Raw genomic sequence first — 17,897 nt, 5'->3', positions numbered from 1 at the left:
TCTGCAGAGGATATTTGGGGTGAAGATCACTCGTGCTGGTTTAGACTGACGGCAGAGTGTCACTCCTGGGGAGCCCCAAGGGAAGCAACACCAGCGCTGAGCCAGAGCAGGTTATGTTAAACTCAGCTTGAAATGAACTGTTCAGCTTAACAAACCCAAATGCAGTGACACCAAATATATTGTAGTCAATATCTTCATATGGAATATATTGATTTAGAATAAAATCTGGTTTTTTTGAATGGAAAAAAGATTCGTGTGAACTTTTCAATCAATACCAAGGGCAATGTAGCAAATTATTTTGCTCAGAGAGCTCATTTATTGATTGAGTTCCTTGTCTTCCGAAACATTTGAAGACATATGTAAAGTTCCTTTTATCTTCTATTCTCAGGTTTTACCGCCTATGTAATGGTAATGTGAAATTTTTCTCAGGTGAAACCAGATTTTTGCATCATATGTTAATATTGGCAAACTTTAGGCTTGACTTTCATATCAGATTGAGAAGTTACTTTAATGTAGCAAAGCTGACTAATTTTCTTGCTAAATTTTCCTTTCCCAGTATAAAGGACTGTCAGGGAAGTTTAACACTCAAATAATCACACTTTAAATTACACATAAATTACTTTCCATTAGCTTTTAGGAGCTGTCAGCCTGCACATCAAAAATAAAACCGTTAATTGTGATCGAGAAGTTGACATTGCACAGGTTCCTGGATGTGAGAGACAATTAATATTTTCAGCAGGAAGGTGCTGAGACGTTTCCAAAATTACTCTTTGGTAACCAGGCAATCAGTGTTATCCTGTGGAGCAGCAGCATCGTCAGGAAAAAGATCTTATTTACCATGAAATTCTCCTTCCCTGTATTTTTCTCTCTTGTACAGTGTTGCACATAAGCTGAGGAACATTCCTTCTCCTTTGTGGTTGTGTAGGAAATGACCAGATAAGGTGTCTTTGAAGCTGCAATTTAATGGCTAAGCTGTGTTTTTTGCGGTTTTCCGGATTCTTATAAAACATTTTTATTTTGCTAGTTTTTGTATTCCATGTACTTACTTTGGCTCTGCATATTTTTAGAAATCTGAGTGAGATTTGGTTGTTCTGCTTGATTTTATTTGTGTACGTGGACACTTTGCGATGGGAACCTGGAAGGCATTGATAGGGTTCAAGGACAGGCTGAGAGAGTTGGGGTTGTTCAGCCCAGAGGAGAGAAGGCTGTGGGGAGACCTTAGAGCAGCTTCCAGTGCTGAAAGGGGCTCCAGGAAAGCTGGGGAGGGGCTCTGGAGCAGGGAGCGCAGGGAGAGGACGAGGTGGGATTGAGATGAGATCTTAGGAACAAATGTTTTGCTGTGAGAGTGGTGAGGCCCTGGCCCAGGTTGCCCAGAGCAGTGGTGGCTGCCCCATCCCTGGAGGGGTTCCAGGCCAGGTTGGATGGGGCTTGGAGCCCCTGATCCAGTGGGAGGTGTCCCTGCCCAGGGCAGGGGTGGAACTGGATGGGCTTTGAGGTCCCTTCTGACTGAAACCAGTCTATGATTGTGTCTTGATTGCGTAAGTCTGTTTTTTATTCAGAAAATTACAGAACTTGATAACCAAAGGAAACCAGTTGGTTAATGTCAACTAGGATGGGCCATAGTTTTGGGGAAAACCCAGACAAATAGACTGTGGTGTTTGAAAAGTAATTTTCTCTCATTGCTCCTGGTACAGTGGAAGTCACCTGCTCTGCTGTAGTGAGGAGGTTCGTAGGGGAACCTGGGGACAGCATTGTCCACTGCAGTTGTCGTTCATTTCACTGGAAGCGATTTACAAATATACTTGCAGAAAGCATTTCTAACTTAAGTAGTCGAATCTCCAGTAAAGCACACTGGTCTCAGTATAAATCTACTTTGTAAAGAGGAGTTTTGTGTCTTCCCAGTGATACTTTCCTAGCATTTGTTTCTGTGTTTATTGGCTCTCAGTTCAGAGCTATGCTCTCTGCCAGGCTCCTTGGGATCCTTCAGCAGTTGTTGAGAGTGATTCCTACTACCTGCAGCTCTGGGACATTTAGCATCCTCATGCAGGACACTGCTGCTTGGAAACTGAAGGCTGAAATTCAGAGTGTGCTGGGATCTGTAGAGGAGCTGTGGCAATACCCTGATTATTCCTGAGGATCCATGCAGCAAACGCAAGCTCTCCTTGGCAGCAAGTGGCCTGTATGTGTCTCTCGGTTCAGGCCCTGTTTGAAAGTTGGGCCATTAATGCACAAAGTGCCAGACTGAACCTTTTTAAACATATGCACATTTCCGCTGCAACTTAAGCTACCCCTTCCACCCAGCAGATCTATCTTTGTGTTCTTTTAAGGTGGCTTCATTTCCTGTAACTCCTCGTCACTGGCTTCTTTTGTTAATACTTGTCCAGCCTCCTTTGTGAGTTTATGGTTTCCTTACTAGGAGTTTGGTGGCGTTTGGTCTGCTCCCTGGTATGCGCTCTCGATCATGGGCGGAGATAGAAGAGCCTCTCACAAAAAATGACTGCTGCTTTGTGTTTGACATCTTTCACGATTTCTCCTTGTGGTAGAACACTGCGCACTCGAGCACTTTGCGTGCTGCCTTTCCTAGGGATGTTTAACGTGTGTTGCTCCATGGGACAGTCTGATCTGAGAAGGCTTCCTCTATGGTACCAGGCAAGTTTTCCATTTGGCAGCTGGAAGTCTCGTGCTTTTGAATCCATAGCTGGATCTGTCATGATGTTTAAGAATACCCTTCTTTGGCAGCACATACAAACACTTCAGCTGCAGGGTCCTGCTGAGCAGGAACTGGATAAGGGCACTGTCCTGGTGTGAAGGCCATGTTCCATGGTTGTGAGCTCTTGACAAGCTGTACTAAACGCTTTCTCTTTTTTTTGGCTATGATAGGTTTCCTTTGCAGTAAATCTCATTTGAGATGCCAGAGGTAGGAGCAGAACAGAGATATTTCCAGAGCAGGAGAATGCATTCCCATGGAGCCAGAAGCAAGAAAATGTCTGATGGGTGACAGGCAGATGACATGTAGAGATTGGCTTCTCGTTTCTTCTAATCTCTGCAGTGGCAGCCAGGATAGAGAAAAGGAAATAACATGCGCCCTTGCTAGTACTGACGCCACAGCCATAGCCTTCCGGAGAGGGGACAGCATAGCGTGTGCTGTGACTGCTCTGTCCCACGCGTCTCTCCCCACTATCCTGCCGTGAGGTCTCGCTGCTGCTCTACCTTAATGTGCAGTCTCCAGTGACCCCTCTGTCTCTAACTTGTTAACCAATAATTCAGACTTCTTACAACATTTATGGTAGAGGCCATAAATGTTCTTTGAAGTTAGCAAGGGGATGGTTTATTCAAATAGATGAGTTTCTTGCTTTGCTCTTAAATTTCTTTCAGCAAATGATGGGTTTTTCACCAACGTTATTCATTATATGTGTTGAATTATTTTAGCTTATAACTCTTGGTCTGCAGGATAATAGAGACAGTTAACTGAGAAATTCTGGTATTCAAACTGATTTATGGGACATGTGACTCATGCGGTGTAGTTTCTGCTCGCAGATTGGGAGTCATTATTAAAAAATGTCAGATGGAGATACAGACAATACTGTACTCATTAAAAGTTTGCATTTTACAAGTTGTTTTAATAAGTAATCAGCTGTAAAGTTAATGAGCAGCTAGTATAAACAATATGTCCTTGTAATGAAAACTCACTTGATGAAATATTCTTATGAACATTTGCGTTTTCTTTCCTGGTATTTGCCTCTTATCGGGTTTACTCCTCACTCTAAAAATGTATATTGGTGCTTATGTGAGGTTAAGTTAGTTAGCGAAAACATTTGTTTTATGCTTGTATGTCAAGTAGCAGTCGAACCAGGTTTCTGTATGGAGAGTGGTTAGTGAGCAAATAGTTGTAGCTGAAATGCTTTATTTTTTTCTGATTGATGGACTAAAATCTTATACTAATCTTAAAGAATTTTTGTGTTTCAGCATCTAAAAAACAGAAATAGTACTAGAAATAGCGATATGGAACATGCGAAGAGAGAAATTTGCTTAAAGTGACTATCATACACCAGAGAAGAAATAAAAGTTTTGTGTCAGTATTGTTCCAGTAATTTGCATACCTGGTTACCAGAAAAACTGGAAATGAAGTGATTATTGATGATTGAGGTGGGAACTTGATGATTGTTTTTGTTTACAGGATAGTGGTTGGAATTTGAACAATGTAAATGAAAATGAAAAATCCCATGCGAAAATTAGAGTTTCATTGAAAGAAAAAATATTAACAAAAAAGACTGATAAATCAGCACTAGGGGTCATAATCTATTCCATTCCACAGTAGTGGAAATTTTGCTCTTTCTGATCAGTACTGAAAGGGGCTCCAGGAAAGCTGGGGAGGGGCTTGATCAGGGAGTGCAGGGATGGGACGAGGGGAACGGTTTTGAGCTGAAAAAGGGGAGATTGATATGAGGTCTTAAGAAGAAATGTTTCACTGTGAGGGTGGGGAGGCCCTGGCCCAGAGTGCCCAGAGCAGTGGTGGCTGCCCCATCCCTGGAGGGGTTCCAGGCCAGGTTGGATGGGGCTGGAGCCCCTGATCCAGGGGGAAGTGTCCCTGCCCAGGGCGGGGGGTTGAGGTCCCTTCCAGTCCAAACCATTCCGTGAATCTATGATTGTTAATCAAACCTCAGCTGTTATGCCTGCAGCCATGTAAACAGAGGGAATCCAAAGTATTTGAAATACTGTATTGAATCAGAAACATAGAGCTTGGAGGACAGTGTTTGCCCAGTGTAGCCCGCCCTGGCTGCTGGTGGGTGTGCGGGCCCTGGGGAGCAGGGTGCTGAGATGCATGTGTGCCCGTGGAGGAGGGCTGACGGGGCTAAAAGGGCAAGAAAGCTCAGAAAACTTTCTTGACAAAAGTTTTTTCAGAAAAATTGACTTTCGATAGCTTTAGTTTAGCTTAATAAATATTTCCCATTCCTCCCTCTCATTCCTATCTGCTGCATCCTCTGCAATATTCCTAAGTAGCTCTGTCCAAAAAAATTCTGTTGCAGTTGCAGTAGAGTAAGCCCTACAATACAAAGCAGGCAGCACTTCAAAATTACGTATTTGTTCAGATGCAGAAAATTTACTTTGATACGTGAACTAAACATGGCCAAAATGACTCTGCTTAGTGAAACTGTGATAGATAGAGCATAATCTGACCTAGTGACAAGTAACAAAATTACCCTGAACAGCCCTGCTGAACAGAATCTGTTTTAAACTTTAATTTCTCATCTGTATGATGTTTAAGACCTAAAGTAAATGTGTGAATGCAGTAAGCAATAGAACAGTAACATCCCAGGCGCAGGTGGGGGATAAATTCTCTTTCTCTTTGCATTGCCTTTAGTTAAGACATGCTTGGCTTGCTCTGCAGAGGGAGCACGTTTGGTAAGCAGGCAGAATGTGATTAGAAGAATATAGTCCTAGCAATACTTAATGCTGCCTTGCAGGGACCTTAGAGGACGGTGCAAGCGTGAATTGATGAACCTCATTTACCTGTGGAAAGTGCTGACCTACATCAAAAACAGAATCCCTTTCACAAGATACATTTGAAGCACCGAAGACTTCAATGTGTTTGCCGTCTCCTGCCACTGAACCAGGGTCAGGAGTAACAACAGCGTCGGATTTTGTTCTCCCTGTTTCTTCATCTCATAATTAAACAACATTGCTCTAAGCAGCTTCTGACAAATGCAGAGAAATGCGACAGCAAAGGAGTCACATAGAGAATTATTACCTGCACTCTGCTTTCTGCTTGGCTTTTGAGTCGCACAAATGCGATCCTCCTCTGCTCCCATGGGCTTACAGTGCGAGAAGGGTTGAGGGCACGTAGCGAATGCAGTGAGAACGGGAACTAGGGTAGGGCTTCAAACTTTAGTAACATCACTCTAAAAAAAAAGTCTAAGTAAATTGCACAACATTGGACTTGGAGCAGTCATTTGTTGGTTGCATTTTCAAATAGAATTTGTTTCGGGTGGTTACTCAGTGTTTCTCTATTTCTCGTTAAAGCTGTCTTGTCACATGTCATAGTGATTCACTTTAAAATAGGCCTTTTCTGAGAACACTCTGCTGCTTTTTACTTTCCAGGTTATTGAGCTGATTTAAATGGCTCTAGTGCCTGACTATTTGGTATTGTGTTTTTCATTGCCCTTATGTCGATTTTATACATCTGAGAAGTGGTTTCCACTGATGACTAAACAGTCCAGAGTGCAAATGCCTACCTGAAAGCTGATCATAAAATGACTTTTTATATGCATGGTAGTACTTTTGAGTAAATAGCCACTTTGATGACTAAACAATCTGGAGTGCAAATGCCTGGCTGAAAGCTGATTGTAAAATGACATTTTATACTTGCGATGGAATCTTTGAATGAATGGCCACTTCAGTAATATCTTAACTAAACTCCCTGCTTTAAAAGCCTCCACATTGCTCAGGGTTGTGAGAGCTCTCCTGCCTGCATGTGGTTCTGTTCGGTCCTTGGTGTTGATGCTGCAGCGCTGTATATCAATATAGCTGAGGAGATTTTTTTTATTGGTGGAAATGTTTCCCATACACAATCTAATTATACACGTGCCTGTGTTCTCTGTAGCTGTATAATATGAATAACAGTGTGCAATTTCCACATAGGCTGGAGAGAAGCTGGGGAGGGATGTTATGCTGTGTGTCAAAAATCTTACATAGTTAAGTTATCCAACCAAGAGGGACTGTGTTTCATTGTGCTCAACATATGATTCCTATTCTAAACTTTAACTAAATCATTTTTCTATTGATCTGTACTAACCTGTTTTTTATCTGAGTTTCTTACTTGCAAATGTGATAATTGCGAAGCAAATTAAACACATATTTTAGTTGCTTGGCTGGTCTATCCATGAATTTTAAGGTAGCGTTATTTTTGGACTGGATCAATTAATAGTTCTTGAATCACTTCTGTTGTTGAAATAACAGTGCACTATTTAAGAGAGGGTAGTTTGCTGTGGTGAAGATGACATAGGTGATGAAGGTAAAACAATATTTGCATTAAAACGGGTGGTGAGAGCATCGAGTAGTTTCTTCTCATCAGATCAGTTATGCATTGTAATTGTTTTAATGGATGACTGTTTTCCTTTCATGTGAGCATCCTGGTATGTCTAGCAAATAATCCACCAGTCTCAGTAAAACTGCTGGCCTTCTGCGTCGCCTCAGCGAGAAATATGTATTGAAGGTCTATTAGAGCCACACACAGTCGTTAGGTGAGTTTTAAGAACCTTCCTCATTTTGCACTCTCAGCATGCAGAGTCAGTGCCTTCACTCGTTTTTCATGATAATGTTATTTGTGATCACAGAGGCTGTAGAGATACTTGAGAGCTGATGATAGCCAATTTGAAGCTGAACAGATACAGTAGATGAAGCACTGAAATATATCTGTTCTGGTGCTGCTAAAGAGTTCTTAATCTGGCCATGCTACTCGAGGCATATAGTGCTTTAATACAGAAACTTTCCCTGAAGGGACCCCAAAATGGATTAGAATCCTTTAAAGAAGAAACAAGTGATGGTGTCCACTCTCTCCATGCATAAAGCCTTTTGCTTCACATACAAATAGCTTAGTGCAAAGTATAGAAAGGGATAAAATGTGCTTTAGCACAGTGCCCAGTATAAACCCAGCCACTAAAATACTTCGAAGCTCATTCGTGATTAAATTATTAAGACAATTTGTGATACTGTTTCATAACAAATAGATAGATTATCATAAACAGAAGATTTTGGCTTTCTCTTAGTTGTTGACAGCATAGACAGCATTGAGTTTAAGGAGATAAGCTACTCTGCTATAGCTCTTCACAGCTTCTAAGCTCAGGGAGCACGTATACGAGAGCTGAATGACTCCTAAGAAGCAGAAATATTCTGGTGTTTATTGAGTATGCTCAAACCCACAAGTGGAGTTAGCGTGTTGGTACAGAATGTTGTCACCTTATCATCATTGTGTCATATGGATTCTGTGCTGTGTTGATTTAGAGCATTCTGTTTATTAAAGTCAGGAAGCTCGTAGGACCTATGACTAATGAGATCTCTTTGCTTTGTGATTTAATTTTTTTGGTGAAACTAACAATTAAATGACAGAAAATTTGTTCTTGGCCACACGTCTTTTGATGACAGTTCCCAAATGTTGTTGAAATCTGATCTATTTTGGGGGATTAACTTTGCATTGAGTATAGCCCTTCTGTTCTGAAATGAGCTGGTAAGACAGGTGGGATAAACCATGTGTGCGTAATTTGGAACTGCAAACATTTCATCCTCTGATTTTTTTTGCCCAAAATATAAAGCTGAGAGGAAAATATCTCTCATCCAGGTTAATTATTGGTAGACAGATGCTGAAAATAGTGATGAAGCGCCAGTGTTACAGACAGGCAAAGAACTTGTTCTCTTCTTTGATTCCAGAAAGCAGTGTCTGAGATGATCTTTCAGCCATGTGTACTCATTGCCTGAAGAATGACTGCGGCTCTGTCAGTCTCAGTGGCATATGTACAGAGCTGTAGATCCAGCTTCTCTCTCGTTTGCTTGGAGCCACTTTCCTTTTGCTTAGCCCCAAAATGTGGTGGCTCAGGTGGGAAGGGCAGAGGTGCACATGTCCCGGCACTGAGCCTCCCTCATCCCCAGCGTGTCATACACTCAATGTTGCTTGATTTTTTTGGGAAGCAGGGGTTTGAGTGAGAAGGGGACAAGGGAATCCTCCAAAAATTTATTCGGCTCATCGCAGCACAGAAGTGGAACGGTTTGGGTGTACTGGAGGTGTTTGTGATCACTAGAAAGATTTCTCAAGCCTCTCTACCCAGAGACTTTGTTTCCTACAATACATTGTGTGCACTTTTCTGAAGGTTCATTTGGTCCTGGTTAGCTCTGCTGTACACAGAGATCAGCTGAAGCTGCCACTGAATGCCTAAGAGTTTGGCCAAGCTGAAACAAAACAAGGTACACTACAAGAATAATGTATTATAGAGTTTTTTTCCACTTCCCCTTTGTTTCCAGAGAAAGCCTCAACATCACAGAGGCTTCCTAGCACAGAGCTCCCACTGACTAGCTTTGATTAAGGAAAAGTCCCCGTCCATTGAGGAACGGCATGCCATAAATATGATTTTTTTTTTTTTTAAAGTGCAGTGTAGCTGTGTTTACAGCAGATAAGCTATTTTTTGGCATTTTCCTTCAACAAAAGCTCAAAAGCATAAGTATCTGTCTCAAACACAAGCGCCATTCACAGGTCACAGTAACTGATATTTATTTCACTAACAGTAATCTGAAGCAAAGAAACCATGTTTAGCTGGCTGTGTGTTCGAGTCCTTTGTCCAGCTTATTCTACTGGGTAACTGAACTCATTGGTGTTTCCTCTGAAAATTAATGTTGTGGCAGATAAAGCAAGCATGTTCATATACATAAATCTCTTGTTTTCTGGCTGGGCAAGAAGTTACAAAAACAGGGTGTGCCTGGATGTATTTTGTTTGGTAATTAGTATTCAGTATTTTTCTCCCTTTTTGAAATGTCTGATTCAAATGTCAGTTCATTCTTTTCTACTTCCTGCCCTTATTCAACTAGATTGTCACACCAGGCTTAATTAACTTAAAGACCTTTTCTGCCCACTGCTATAGTTACAGTCTTTTCCTGGAACAGTTTCATTGTTACAGTCTCCATGTGTTGTGAGATGATACAAATGATATTATAACTGCTCTTACAAATTTACAATGAGCATTTCAATATTTTTACTTACAGCTTCACTCTTGTCTGGAAAATCTCATCTGCAAATCAAAATAAAGCTAGGAAAGCAAATTTCCAGCTTACAGTGCTGATAAGGAGAAGCTGGAGGGCATGAAAATTCAGGCGTTGGACACAGGGGAGTTTAAAAAGAGAAGGAAAACTGGTGTAGGTGTTATGACTTTTTTGGGAGCTAGACTTTTGTTCTGTATGGATTTGTTTCCATGTGGAAGTGATTGTGATTTGGTACAGCGTTGTGTTGTGTTTTGCTCCAGTATCTATGCGCTGGCTTTACAGGTCATTAGTCTGATGAATTTATCGCCCCAATCCGGAAGCAACGTGTAACCTGCACCCGAGGAGAGTTTGTTTCATGAAACAGACTGCGACCCTAGTAGGTGCTCATTCAACGTGTAAGACGTGGCTGCGGTAGTGGACGTGGCTGCAGGAGGTGCAGTGGTGATGGGGACGTGGCTGCAGGAGTGACTGTGACCTTATTACTCTCTACAACTACCTGAAAGGAGGTTGTGGAGAGGAGGGAGCTGGGCTCTGAGGACAGGACAAGGGGGAATGGCCTGAATCTCCACCAGGGGAGGGTCAGGCTGGATATCAGAAAAAAATTCTTCATGGTAAGAGTCATCGGGCACTGGAATAGGCTGCCCAGGGAGGTGTTTAAGGAACGGGTGGATGAAGTGCTTAGGGACATGGTTTAAGGAAGTGTTAGGAATGGTTGGACTCGATGATCCAGTGGGTCCTTTCCAACCTGGTGATTCTATGATTCTATGATTCAAGGCAGGCCCTGCTTTTGTTTACATCTGGTGAGAAGTCTTTGTGAAAGTGATAAAAGTGAGAGCCAGGGGCTTCCAGCTGGCTGCATTTCTGCTCGCATGCCTTCTGAGGACCCAGGCTGACGGCTGCTGCTGGTACCCTGCTGGGCTCGGCGTGGTGAGCACTGGGGAGCAGCCAGCACCCCCCGGGAGCTGGCGGCTTGAAAGTACTGTTTGGGAAGTTCTTAATCACAGTGGTGCTGCCCTTGTGGGTTTGCTGCCTGAATCCAAAACGCACCTGGAGGTCTTTCTTAAGCAGAGATGGGAATTTTTTTTCTCCTTAGTTAGTGGCTGTGTAAGTGGAATGTTTATTTCTCTCACAGCTCATATTCAATCACAGCCACTGAAAACCCCTTTCTTGTACAAATGAAGCCGTTCTTTTCATTGAAGGAAGCAAAGATCAGTCCATATAAGGCAGGTAATACAGCTCACCGCTTTACAGCAGGGAAATGAGGCCATACCTTCCAAAGACAAATGTGCCCCTTTCTTCCTGTTTGAAACTTAAGTCATCTTCAAGTGCAGTTACTGGAGGATTTAGTATCTGTTCTAATCCTAAACTTTCACCAAGGCTGCTGCTGGCAAAGCTAGTGTGCAAAGCAAATGTGTTTGTTGAACAGTGCTGCTGATGGCAGAGCTCTGCAATAGCTTTGTCACTGTCAAGCTTGTGTTATTGTCTTTATAAAATGAACCCATCACAAAAAGCATTCCCACAAAGCTCGCTGCTTTGTGCCCTTGCTTCTTAATTTCTTTGCTGGATATGTGTTTTAAGTGGAATGCAGTGGTAATTTGGATGATACTAAAATGTCCATAGCATAACAATGTGTTTATGTTCTAATGGCACTATAACCCCTGCTAACATTAACAGTACGGAGCAAATAGACAATAAAGACTATTTCATTGCAGTTTTGGGTTCATAGTTGAGGTGGTGAAAAGTCTTATACCTTATTAGCAGTATTGATTGGTTGGCCTAACCCTAATACGAGTAAACTAGTCCTCCTAGGATAGTTTGGGTAGGAAAGGACCTTAAAGCCCATCCAGTACCACCCCACCTGCTGTGGGCAGAGACAACTTCCACTGGATCAGGCTGCCCATGTAACCTTGTTGATCTTGCAGATAGATTGTACATAACTGAAAGCTGATGACAGTAAAAGCCAGTAAGATAATGCAAATTCAAATCTAAAACTGGAGCATGGGTGGGGAGTATCCCACAAAAAGAATGGAGAAGCTAACCTAAAACTCTGTGCCAATGGAGATTCTGCTGATGAAGCTGAACCTGCCATAGGAACAATTCCCATCAATGGCAGGATTTCCGATCATTTCCATGAGAACAGCACCATGCTCTTAGTCTCCTCATGCAGTGTGTTGTAAGGTAGACTTGATTTCCAGAGCACAAATGCATAGCAGATAGCATCATAAAAGGAAAGGGAAAAGGAAGACTGAGCCTACCAAACCATTGCTTAGATATGTGGACAAAGGCAGGAGAAGGAATTCAACCGTATCCTCCAGACATGCTGTGGAAGTGGAATTTCCCTTTAGGCTTTTCACATACAATAAGGACAAGAGCCTGTGCACGCTGCAGATAACCCACCTTGTGCCCTCTGAACTTTGCCAGGTGTCAGGAGGACCATTCCAGATGTAGCTAGTGAGCCTGGGGAGAGAGGAGGATGCACTAGATGGTTTCAGTGGGGGCAAAGCTGGGTAGATTACTGCTAATTGGTGGAGAGTGAGAGCAGGCTTTTTAAAAGAATGCACCATAGAGACAGGGAGCTCTCTTCTCCTAAAGTTTGGAGGATGGATGATGGTTCCCACAGGAACAGGAGGGTTTTGATGACAACCAGACTGGGATGATAAAACTGACCTCTCTGGATTTTGAAAAATGAAGGGTTTAAAACATCTCTGCTTTTGGTCTACCTCTAACTCTGGTGCTGCTCTCTAACTCCTTGCAGTTCAGATAGCAATGTTAGGGTAGGAGAATACTCTTTCCTTTTCACCGGTCTTTTGGAAGGCTCCTCGTACAGTCCCTGCAGTGCATCCCAGGTGACCATGCTTGCCTTTTCTCTAATGTATCAGTCATTTTTCACTATAATTTCTGGGCCTTTTCCTGGATGGTACTTGATAACGCTTTCACATGCAGCTTCTACTGCTTTGTAAGAGAATTTTGCTGTCAATCATCTCAGACAAAAATACTTTCATAGAATCATAGTTACTACACTTTCCTGGAGAAAAGTCTGCCAGAGTGTCCAAGCATCCACCTGCTTGGCTCTTTCTGGCTTGTGGATTCTAAGTCTTGGGTACAGTCAGAGCACCAAACCTGGGTGCAGGCAGGATGAACACCTGCAATGGATGGGTAAGTTTCCCCTCTGCCCTTCCCATCTTTTTTCAGCCCTGGAAAACACAGCCCTGGAACTGTTCCAGTTCCTATGAGCACCCATGGGTTTAACCAGCACCTCGGAGAGCTGGCCTGGAATATTCTCCCTGCCTGCCCAAGTGTTGTGTATGGCAGCATACGGACAAAATGGACTTAGGGTACAAATAACATCCACCTCACGAGTGTGTTACAGAGAGAACTTGCTTAAAAATACCCACCAAAATCTTACATTCAGAATATAGGTAGTTGCATCCTTAGTGACAAATTGGAAATTCCCATCAAGGTGGGCAAAGCTCAGGTTCTCACTGACTGAAAGGGCTCTTTTCTTGCACTGACGAACTGTGAACAGGCAGAATTCTTTATTTTTTATTTTTTTTTTAATTTCAAGATGAAACTCATTGCAGAGTTTAGGAGGAAGGTGGCACGCAATTTGGTGAGTGATGCGAGTTCATTTGGCACTTGGTATTCCCAGCATTAGTCCTGTTCGTGGGATTCCTGGTTTGCTCTGTGCTCGGGTCAAGAACAGGCCCTGGAGCAGGATGCCTGCAAGGTTCTTGGCAGCAAAAACAGTGGTTCTTGCTCGTGTCTGTTACACCAGGGTGTGCTCTGCTTTCTGGGTTTGCCATGGAAATGTACCTGCATAGGCCCTCCGAACAGAGCAGGGTGCAGAGCCCAGAGGCGGATCAAGCAGACCAGTATCCAGCTCTGGATTTGCTACAGTCTGTTTTTCCTAGTTTGAATTCTGATCAGCTCACGAAAGGCACGTTGTGAGCTGGGCACTTCTCTGTCCTAGTAAGTCTCGAGTTCACATAATAATCATAGTCTGCAGTGTTCTAGGGCAGAAGGGAAACCACACACCTCAGGTCTAAGCTTTGAGGGGGTTCTGGTTTGTAAACCCACAAGGATAACAAAGGGAAGGACATTTGTTTTTTTAAAAAAAACCACACCAAGATATTTTCATGGCCAACAAATTTTTTACAAAGACAGAGAACCCTTTGTTTTCTTCTTGGCAGTAAGATTTGAACCTCTGAGTTAAACTTGTAGAACCTGAGCAGAAACCAGAATGATGAACACATAACAAAAATAACCGTGAAGATTCCTTATGGAACGCTCAGCTGCTAGAAATAACCAGTTCTGTGAACCTTTTATTTTGCAGCAGATACAGAATCCTAGCTGGCCTGATTTAAGCCTGTAGTTCTGTTGCCATGTAGCCTAACAAGAAAAAAGATGTTTTACAGAGTTGTCCTATTTTTCATAAGAAATATTAATTGAAGTAATTGATTTATAGATGCACAGCGAGGTCCTTTGTTCCATAAATGCTATAAATCAGAGGAGCTTCTAAACCATCCCCGGTGATTTTTACCTGTATCCTGTTTTTGGTTGTTTCTCTTCACAGGATGTGAGGCAAACCTGGCAACAAACCTTTTAACTGTTTGGGTGGAACTCTCTGCTGCCTCTTCAGCTCTGAGCCCTGCCTCCAGCACTCTGCTGACTGCCGAGTGACATGGAGCTGTTCCATGGCATAATTTCAGTGTTAGCATTTGTTTTAAAATGTTTAAGAAACAGTTTTATGATTTTATGTTAAAGAGCAAAGCTTTGGGAAATACTTCTTGCAATGCAGTGCAGCTATAGCACTCCAAAATTTAAAGCCTAGGTTTGCGGAGAAAGCAGGAATGATTTCTTAATTGAGTTTATCTTTTGCTTTCAAATTCATTTGTTTTATTGTTAGTAGCTTCACATTCTTCTCTATAGTATCCTGTACTATACTAATGCTGTCATACGTGAAATTAATCCTGTGTCCTTTTTCCTGTTGGCTACCCTTTATTTAAGGATAAAAAGTAACTCCTGGAGATGCTGCGGATAAATTGCAAGTCAGCATGCCTGTGATTTGCTTTTGTTGTATTGGGGGTTGTTACAAGGCACACATTGACCTAAGATGAGAAGCTTTTCTAAATCATTGGAGTATCCTTGTTTTTGCCTAGTATTTTTCCTACGTGAACATCTGTAACACTGTTTGCTTTTACAAATGCTGATATGACGATTTATAATCAGTGGAGGAAGGAACAAATTGATTAACTATACCTTTGTTAACTGCAGTAGCAACCAATTTTTAACGTTTTCAGTAGTTAAGAACAGAACAGAATTTCTCACAGAAATTCATCTTCTTCCATATCTTTTTTCTTGCCTTTCTTTTTTTCCTTTATCTTTATTACAGTGTGACAGCCGGCACGGTCAGGTGCTGTGCACACTGACAGTCCCGCTATTGCAGAATAGAGTTCTTACAGAAAGAGCAGTATTGGTTCATCTCTTGTGCATCAGTGCTTTGTCTCTGCAACTGTACAGCAAACTTGTTAGCTCAGGGACTTGCTACGTTATCTTTAGGATAAGATAAAAGACTTTTCAAACAACTTTTTGTATCAAATCACTGCTCATAAAATACCTCATCAGAAAAAAGTGGTTCTTTTCGGATCCCCGAGATCAAGAAGGTTCTAAAATAAAAAATTGCTGGTCTTTTACAACAGGGGCTGTAGGATCTGGTAGGGCAGAGTTAGGGTGCTGAGGTACCTGGGCCACGTCAAACTTGAGATTTAGGAGACCAAGTCACTGATGAGTTTTTGTAAACTACTCTCTACGCTCTAAACAAATCTCTTAGCAGGACAGATGTGCCAGTGATGGCTACCGTACGTGGCTTTCTCCTCTGCTTGGTGTTGGCCACAATGAAGCCGTAGCACCTTAAAGACAAACACCGAGTCACCCCTCACTTCGATGAAACACATTGCATCAAGTCCTAGCACAGCGCACACCTGCGCACACAAAACAGAACCGAGCCTAAAACTGTCAACACAGCAAGCAAAATCCTTTCTGGTAGGCTTTACAGGTGCAATTTACAGCATCATTTCTGTCCTCGTTCATTATGAATGAGCAGTGGTAACACAATCTAAATACTACAAAAAAGAACTACAAAAAAGCATGAAATGTCTCTTCTTTTAAACAGTCTGGGAGTATTGTGTTATAGCCTAAGAAAGCTGGAGTTTTTCATTTCCCAGTGTCAACTCTAAACGGCTCTGCTTTTGTCTGCATTTAATTTGGTTAACTGCTATCAGGGTTAGGCCCAAAGGATTCTGTGGATATGTATAAAATTCCTACTCTGTTTGCTGGCATTTCTTAAATTATTTGAAGAGTTATTTGGTGGAGGCAAGAAACTTTTGAAATGAACATCCTAGCTGAAGGACAGCAAAACCTGTTTATCTCTTACCTGAGTCAGAGTTGGTGGAGCTTCAGTTTGTTCCCAAATCAGGCAAACTAAAAGCAGCAGTATTCCAAAATGTTAAGCAGCATACAGAAAATGAAGATTAAACAGAAAAATCCACTTCTCTTTTCATTAAGCAATACTGGGAGTGTTCAGCTCTCCAGTCTCCAAGGTCTTCCAGCTGGGAGTCATCCTTTTCCCATCCTGCATCACGGCATCCTGCTATTGTTCCAAGTTTTAGTAATACAGTGAGAAAAGGGAGTGGAGGAAACAGATAAACTTAGCCTTTTATTGCTATACCTACTTATTTGTTGCTGCCTCTAATGAGGGAGCTGAATAAGAGGAAATTGGTTCTGAGAGAAACACAAAAGTTAGTATTCTACTTAGTATCAGTTTATGAAGAGTTTTAGGAGTTAGCAAACATCTGAAAGGCACTTTGAATAGTGTCTGATTTTTACTCAGCACAGACTATGCCCATTTTAAACAAATAGGATTTTCAAAGCAGTTTGGAGATGTTCTGCCTATAAGGATTTTTATGCCAGCAAGCAAAGAATGCAGACCCCTCGCATGAACATGGCCGGGTTCCTCTAGAGCTCTGTCAGCACTGGGTGTTAATATGAAATGTAACAGATAAAATTATGACCCCAGAAGTAAGGCAGCGTAGGTGGGCCTTCCAGAGGGAGAATATGTTTGTAAAATCTTGATTATGGTTTGTCTTGCATCTCAAGACTCCTCAGGGCAGACAGAAGGGCAAGATTGAGCGTTCGAGTTGGGTTCCTGAGGCTGACTTGCTGGGCAGCGGCAGCCTGGAGGAGCTCCCCAAAGCGTGGGCTTTGTAATGCTGTTGCCCACGTAACACTAAATCCAGGATATTGTTCAGCGAGCTCAACCTGATGAGCCCGTGGGCTTTTCCACAGCCCTGCCTGAGGATCTGAACCCTTCTGTGGGCAGTGCTGCATCAAAACTCACCTTTTTGTGCCAGTTATAACGAATATAGGCAAATGCTCAATGTATCTTAAGTAGGACTTTAAATCATAATGTTAATCAGGTTCCACAGCTAAATACCCTCTCGCTCCTATTTGTCAACACAGTGCAACACAGGGGATGTCTCTGGTTTCCTGGGTTGCTGGAAGGCTGAGGCTGGTTAGATGGTTTCACAATTTTAGGATGTACGGCAGCAAAGATTAACTGCTTTTTAAAAGCAACGAATGAGGAGGCATTTTTCAAAGTCTTACGTGGGGAGACCAACTAGAGTCAAGTTTCCTTACAAGAGAAGAGGCTGCTCCTGTGTCGTTGCTGAGAGAAGAGCAGAGAGGATGTTGATAGGAGCTTTCCAGGCAACTGCAGTTATCTGGTCAGGATGCAGCTCAGTGATAAGCTGGTGCCCACAGCAGACAACGGTCCCTGATATGATTTACTTTTGCAAATGACTTCAACTGTGTTTGCAGCCGTTGCATAGCCTTTGATGTTCATATCTCTGGACTTGGGAGTAAGCATCCTATGTAGCTCATCTAAACAACGGATGAGAGTAAGGGAGCCCTTCACGTCCACTGCTCAGAAAAGGAAAAGAGAAACCCCCCATGTTCTCCATATATGTCCTGAGGCAACCGGCTTAGATTGTCAAGGTCTGTTTTGATGCCTGCTAAATAAGCTTTGTATTAGTTGACTTGTTTTATCTGCGGAAAAGTTAAAGGAAAGAAGTGAGAAAGTTTCTAAAGGCGTTTCC

The 17,897-nt window shown here is 42.3% G+C and overlaps 1 protein-coding gene across 2 annotated transcripts in view; it reads right to left on the bottom strand.

Annotated features, from left to right (window-relative positions):
• Positions 1–16,399, bottom strand: part of CDH5 (cadherin 5) — a 28,843-nt gene extending 12,444 nt beyond the window's left edge. Inside the window, exon 1 of one of the 2 annotated variants that reach the window (XM_009569943.2) lies at positions 16,178–16,399. The gene's annotated coding sequence lies outside the window, so the exon portion shown is untranslated. The remainder of the gene's footprint in view (positions 1–16,177) is intronic. The other variant, XM_054078954.1, reaches the window with a different exon arrangement.
• Positions 16,400–17,897: the final 1,498 nt, after the last annotated feature.

Source organism: Cuculus canorus, chromosome 13 (genome assembly GCF_017976375.1).
Source record: "Cuculus canorus isolate bCucCan1 chromosome 13, bCucCan1.pri, whole genome shotgun sequence".
In the NCBI taxonomy this organism is placed as follows: Eukaryota; Metazoa; Chordata; class Aves; order Cuculiformes; family Cuculidae; genus Cuculus; species Cuculus canorus.
This window is presented reverse-complemented; position numbering and strand designations above follow the sequence as displayed.